The sequence below is a fragment of the Wyeomyia smithii genome, chromosome 3 (assembly GCF_029784165.1).
Source record: "Wyeomyia smithii strain HCP4-BCI-WySm-NY-G18 chromosome 3, ASM2978416v1, whole genome shotgun sequence".
NCBI classification, from domain to species: Eukaryota; Metazoa; Arthropoda; class Insecta; order Diptera; family Culicidae; genus Wyeomyia; species Wyeomyia smithii.
In genome coordinates, this window is record NC_073696.1 from 129,325,025 (window position 1) to 129,332,510 (window position 7,486).

A 7,486-nucleotide genomic window follows, 5' to 3' on the forward strand; every position below is an offset into this window, starting at 1 on the left:
GGTTGAATTTTATTCTATCTAACCCTGGAGCCTTATTGTTGCACGACAGGAGAGCCATTGAAAATTCCAACATCGAAAATGGAGGCTCTTCCGTAGTTACTATAAACGCGTCGCGAAAGGTTTTCTGTTCCGGTACAGAGTCCGGACAGACCTTTTTGGCAAAATCGAGTATCCAGCGATCTGAATACTCCTCACTCTCATTCGAAACGTCACGGTTCCGCATGCGCCTGGCGGTATCCCAAAGAGTGCTCATCGCTGTTTCCCTCGACAACGCGTTTACGAACCGCCACCAGTACCCGCGTTTTTTCGCCTTTACTAAGCTCTTCATCTGCCTGCCCAGTGCCTCGTACTTTCGTAGTAGGTTGACAGTGCCGTACTCCCGGTAGTCCTTATACGCCGCGGACCTTCGCGCGTACAGCTCAGAGCACTCTTTGTCCCACCATTTGTTGGGAGGGCGTTGTCTAATCGTTACCCCGGGTATCGGTTTCGTCTGAGCTTGCGTCGCGGCGTCGATTATCAAGCCAGCTAAGAACGCGTATTCTTCCTCCGGAGGAAGTTCCTCGTGAGTCTCGATAGATTCCGCTATAATAGACTCATAACGCTTCCAATCAATATTACGTGTAAGGTCGTAGGAAATATTGATTGGGTTCGGGGGAGTTGAACCATTAGCAATTGATATAACGATTGGAAGATGATCACTACCGTGGGGATCGTTGATTACTTTCCACTGGCAATCTAACGCTAGTGATGTCGAGCAGAGGGATAGGTCAAGCACGCTTTCACGTGCCGGAGGATTAGGTACGCGTGTCGCTTCCCCAGTATTCAAAACTGTCATATTGAAGTCGTCGATCAAGTTACAGATTAAAGAAGATCGGTTGTCGTCGTACAGCGACCCCCATAGCGAACAGTGAGAGTTAAAATCTCCCAAAATCAAAAAAGGTGCGGGAAGCAATTCTGCTATATCAAGGAGTTGCTTCTGTTCAATCCGCGCGGATGGGGGAATATATAACGAAACAAGGCAAAGGTCTTTTCCATTCATATTCGTTTGAATGGCAACAACTTCAATATTCGAGATCGAGGGGAGGTCAATTCTGAAAAAAGAATAGCACTTTTTGATCCCTAAAAGTACCCCTCCACCGTGTGAGTCTCGATCTCGACGAATGATGTTAAAATCGTGGAAATTAAGTTGGTCATTTGAATTGAGAAAAGTTTCACAAAGCGCGAACGCATCACAATTGTATGTGTTTATCAAATGTGAAAATAAATCAAATTTGGGGATGATACTTCTGCAGTTCCACTGTAACACAGTGACAAAATTCCTAACCTCTTTCAACGAATTAGTCATCGAAAGATACGATAGCTGAAATGAGGGGCCAAGTTGCTGTGAGTTGCTTCAAAAAGGTTTTCACTGTTGGGAGAAGGGCAAGAAGAATGTTTTGAAGGGGATCTGGTATGTTGAATGTTTTAAATATCCAGTCCACAATATCAGAGAATTTTATGAACCCTGTTTCTTTTATGTCTTCTGATCGAGAAATGGGTGCCCGAGGGGTTTTTGGTGCCCCAGGAAGCGGTGGGTACTCCTGGTTTGATTTGAAATTAAAACCGGGGGGTACTTGCTTCGGTTTTTCTTCACCGCTTCCTTTTTGTGTTGTCTTATTGGTCATTCCGCTAGGGGTTATCTTACGACCTTTACGAGAAAGATTAGGAGAGTTGAGCATTCTCCTCTTCCTAGATCCCTCTGGCAAGGCATAGGAACACCCTTCGACGGGATCGTCAGATGTACCCTCATCGGTTGGCAAAAAGGAAAAGATGTTTCCTGTCGAGGGTGGCTCAGCCCTCTTAAGCATTTCTGCAAAAGAGCGCTTTGATCGTTCCTTAAGGGAACGCTTAATTTTTTCCTCGCGCTGTTTGTACGCGGGACATGCCGGAAGGTCATGCCGAGTTCCCTCGCAATAAAGACACTTTTCAGTATCCCCACTGCAAGCGTTCTCAGCATGATTGCCTCCGCACTTGCTACAGCGTGCCTTGTTGCAGCAGTAGGTGGCTGTGTGACCTAACTGCTTACAGTTTTGGCAATGCATGACCCGCGGTACGAACAGGCGTACAGGTAGACGAACCCTGTCCAAGCGGACGTAGTTCGGCAGCGCGGATCCGGCGAATGTTACTCGGAAGGAATCCGAAGGGAGGAATTTCTTCTTCCCTTCTTCGATGGATACTGAATGCAATAGCTTGCAATCCAGTATCTTTACACTTTGCATCAAGGGGTTTTTAAAGCAGCCAACTCCATGACGCAAAATGTCATCGACAGTGAGATTCCCCTCGGTAACCACACCGTCGATTTCTACATCCTTGGCAGGGATGTACACGCGATACTCTCTCGTGAAGAGCTCGTAGCCAGCAATTTCGTTTGCTTGCTTCAAGCTACTCACGACAACTCGCAGTTTGTTCGGCCTCACCTTCGTAATCTCGGTTACGGCCGAAAAATGTTTTGCCAGGTCTTTGCCAATTTGGATAATATTCAATGGCTTCTTTATGGGCCGGAAAAAAACAACGTAGGGACCGCCAGCGGCATCTGGGTAAGCTTTTACCCGTACTTCCGGTACTCTTGGTACAGGACTTGGCAAAGGGGAGGGCACAGGGGAAGGTAGGGGTGTGCTGATGGGAGAAATTTCAATTTCTTCCCCGTTTGTTTCCACCTCCAGGAAAAGTTGCACCTGCATGTCGTCCATTTTGCGGGAGCGTTACGCTCTACCGCACACAAACGATAAATATTCGAATATGGGGGGGGTTCAAGTAGTTGATGTTAAATTTTAAAAACAATTTTTCAATCTACAATGGATCAAATAAAAAAAAAGACAGTAATACTAATACTAATAACAATAGTAATAATAATAATAATAATAATAATAATTATAGTAATAGTATTAATAATAACAATAATAATATCAATAATAATATTAATAATAATATTATAACATAGTAATAATATTGATAATAATAGTAAAAATTCTAAAGGTAATACTTCACCGAACGTCTAAGTCACGACCTCACGGCTGATAGTAGGATTAATCGAGCGTCTCCGCAGAACAAACAATGACGATCCAGCTTCGTGTTGAGACACAGTGGCCGTGTCCTACACGCGACCTTGTAGATGCCACTTGTAGTTGACTTCCACTCGCTCGATCGTATGATGGTCCGTGCTGCTAGCGGGGTAACAGCGGTGCGGGAGAATTATTCTTGCTGATATATCAGCTGCGTATCGAATCACTGGCGGGGTAGCCTGCCCCTACCAGTGTGCAGATGTTTCTGCCGATATATAACAGTCTATTGTTATTGCGCAGCACGAGAACTAATCGACAAAAAAACACCCGTACGATAACTCGTGTATTGTTATTTTGCGAACTCAAACGGAGATAAACAATTTGCGTCTAATCGAGACGAAAGCAAAACAACGAATGAACTATTCGTAGAGGGAATAATTAAATATATGCATGCCTGCATCTACTGTGGGCTGGTGGCACTTCGAACACTTCAAATAATCGTAAATTGAAAATATAGTGTGACAGGTTTGTTTAAACTGACCGAAAGTATCCCGCATGCGGAAAATTCTAAACGATACAAAAACTATAAAAGACAATGTATAGTGTTCTGTGTGCATGTTGATCTTAATATTGATTGTGTTAGTGAATTTTTTAATTTGTAATTCAGAAAGCATTTGCAATTGTTCCTTTATAGAATTTTTGCGGTTCAATGCAATCTAGTTCCAATTCCGTCATGATCTGTCCATGGGGTGCACAACAGTGTATGTGTATGAATTGAATTTTTCTTAACTTTTTGTTTGAAATTTTGACATATATATTGATATATTATATATTGATTTTATATATTGATTATATATTGATATGATATATTGATTTAGGATAAAAATTATAGGTAAAAAATTCTTCTGTCGTAGAACCACGTTTAACGGTAAGGATGCAAATTTAAATTTTTCTCGCATCCTATGAAACGTTTTCCATGTAGCGTTTTAACCACCTGAGGCCACGCAAAAATCGATTCAATATTTTCTATTCTAATGATCAGATTCTCTGGTATTTGGCTTATGAAAGTGAATAATACTCAAGGGTAATAATTTTTTCAGGCTCAAATGTGAACACATATAAATATAGCTTTGCAGCTTACAACACGTTGATTAAATGAAAAAGCTAGTTATGATTAAGTGGTTGCAGACTGATAATACCCCGCAGAACAAATATATTAATTTGAACAACAAATTCAAGCTTTTCCAAAGGAATTTTTCGTGAGTCTAAAAATTTTCTCCACGCATGGAAAACACTCAGTTTACTAAACCAAAGATGTGGGCAAAGATTATTTCAAATTGAAGCCACACGAAAAAGCTTGTCAGAACATTTGGTATGAAAACACTCGATAGGTTTATCATCGCTAAACCCAGTTGAATGAATTGTGGTAGAAACCGATACGCTTGTAGTGTTCACCTGATGGCGAAACAAGCTGTCATATTTCTTGCACGCTATAAACATCTGCTGCGTGGTGTATCACTTTACGTTTCAGTCAACATCCGGCACGAAAATGAGTTTTCGCCAGTGAAGTATACTTCCATCCGAAAGCGAAGATGATTCCGCATTACTTCGGTTAATTACTCAACCGTCTTGTCTACAGTATCAGTTAAACTTTCATTTACTCTCTTCCAGGAAGAATCAAGTTGTTCGTTAATTTGGCGTGAAGCGCAGCGTTCTCTGAATTAGAAATCCAGCGACTCTCTGCTTTGGCGTACTTTCCTTCACCGACTTGATTCCAAACTTCCATTCTTCTCTCGAGTCCAGGACGCTATCAAGTTCAGTTCAACAAAACGAAAGGAGTTTAAAAATATTGCACCATTCAGTGGTTTATTAGGATTCTTCATTTTCTGTAAAAAGAGAGGTTATGCTTATAGAGACGTGAACTGGGTGAAAACTAAAGTATTTTTTTCTCTGATTGTGGTGTGTTGCTAAAATGATTCTGAAAGTGCATTGGGTACACAGTTTTACTTTTGATTATGAGTCAAGTTTTGGTTATTACTTTTAGACAGAAATGAATATTAAATAAATTTTTAAATTGATTATCTCTCATTCAGCTAGAAAAACAAACATGACACAATACAACTGATGATTTTGATATTTTCTATGAGGTTGCTCGGTGTATTATTTCGTTGCCTACCTAGTCACACCTTGTCGCTCCGTAAGTGATATTTTTACAATTGAACAATTTAGTGTCGCTTAGAAGCGAGAGAAAATATAAGATCGCATAGCAACAGACCATAAGACACGATCGTGCTGACTAGGAGCATGCTAGATCCGCGCGAGACCTCTAGAATGGAGTTATGAAAAGGAACGTGAAAACGGTCTCACGCCTAGATTGTGTATTTTGAATGTTTTGTTTAGTTAGGACTTTAGGATAAGCCACTCCCATGTGAAGGGACCAAGGCGCATTAGAAGTTTACTTTCTCTTTCTAACGTTAGGACTTGATAGAAGAATGAACAACATTTGTAATGTGTTCAATGAAAGGACCCGTTAGAGCCAGAAGGAAAATAAATAAATTTTCTCTAATTTTAATGAAAACTCCGGCATCTTAAGGGATAGTTATAGATAAGGATTTTTTCGAATAGTTATAGATCGCGTGTGTAACTTGTAGTGTTAAGATGACTTTTGTAAATTTTTGTTCAATAAAGTGAAGTTTTCCTCCAGTACAACAAAGTGTTCTCCTTCAAAAGCCAATTTCAAAGTACGACATTAGTCGAAAAATCGACTTTGGCAATTTTAACAACAACTTCTAGAAAAGGAAGTTTCATGGTGGCTCCAGAGAGGAGCATTTGCATTAGAACTCACACCATTGGAGAACACTTTGGAAGACTTCAAGTTTATAGTGTTCCTAGCCCGAAGTTTGAGGGCACAACGTGAAAGCTATTGAATAGTTAATATCGTGTTGGGTGTTTGAGAACCACACGAGGTTGCCTTTTGTGATAAGTAATAATCACAGGCAAAGTGATTGGTGTGTTGGCGCCATAAGACCAAGAAGTGAAGTCCCAGTGTATTACCACACCGATATCACACCAGCTGACGGACGCATAAAATAGACACTAGTCTATTCTGGACCGGCATCATCGGCCGGAAGGATCGAAATCTCAATACTAGCTAGGGGCTAGCGTTGAGTCATTAGCGCAAGGAAAGCTAGTGCAACTGGACCGGCATCATCGGCCGGAAGGATCGAAATCTCGATACTAGCTAGGGGCTAGCGTTGAGTCATTAGCGCAAGGAAAGCTAGTGCAACTGGACCGGCATCATCGGCCGGAAGGATCGAAATCTCAATACTAGCTAGGGGCTAGCGTTGAGTCATTAGCGCAAGGAAAGCTAGTGCAACTGGATCGGCATCATCGGCCGGAAGGATCGAAATCTCGATACTAGCTAGGGGCTAGCGTTGAGTCATTAGCGCAAGGAAAGCTAGTGCAACTGGACCGGCATCATCGGCCGGAAGGATCGAAATCTCGATACTAGCTAGGGGCTAGCGTTGAGTCATTAGCGCAAGGAAAGCTAGTGCAACTGGACCGGCATCATCGGCCGGAAGGATCGAAATCTCAATACTAGCTAGGGGCTAGCGTTGAGTCATTAGCGCAAGGAAAGCTAGTGCAACTGGATCGGCATCATCGGCCGGAAGGATCGAAATCTCAATACTAGCTAGGGGCTAGCGTTGAGTCATTAGCGCAAGGAAAGCTAGTGCAACTGGACCGGTATCATCGGCCGGAAGGATCGAAATCTCAATACTAGCTAGGGGCTAGCGTTGAGTCATTAGCGCAAGGAAAGCTAGTGCAACTGGACCGGCATCATTGTCCGAAAGAATTAAATCTTGATACTAGCTAGAGGCTAGCGTTGAGTCATTAGCGCAAGGAAAGCTAGTGCAACTGGACCGGCATCATCGGCCGGAAGAATCGAAATCTCGATACTAGCTAGGGGCTAGCGTTGAGTCATTAGCGCAAGGAAAGCTAGTGCAACTGGACCGGCATCATCGGCCGGAAGGATCGAAATCTCAATACTAGCTAGGGGCTAGCGTTGAGTCATTAGCGCAAGGAAAGCTAGTGCAACTGGATCGGCATCATCGGCCGGAAGGATCGAAATCTCGATTCTAGCTAGGGGCTAGCGTTGAGTCATTAGCGCAAGGAAAGCTAGTGCAACTGGACCGGCATCATCGGCCGGAAGGATCGAAATCTCGATACTAGCTAGGGGCTAGCGTTGAGTCATTAGCGCAAGGAAAGCTAGTGCAACTGGACCGGCATCATCGGCCGGAAGGATCGAAATCTCAATACTAGCTAGGGGCTAGCGTTGAGTCATTAGCGCAAGGAAAGCTAGTGCAACTGGATCGGCATCATCGGCCGGAAGGATCGAAATCTCAATACTAGCTAGGGGCTAGCGTTGAGTCATTAGCGCAAGGAAA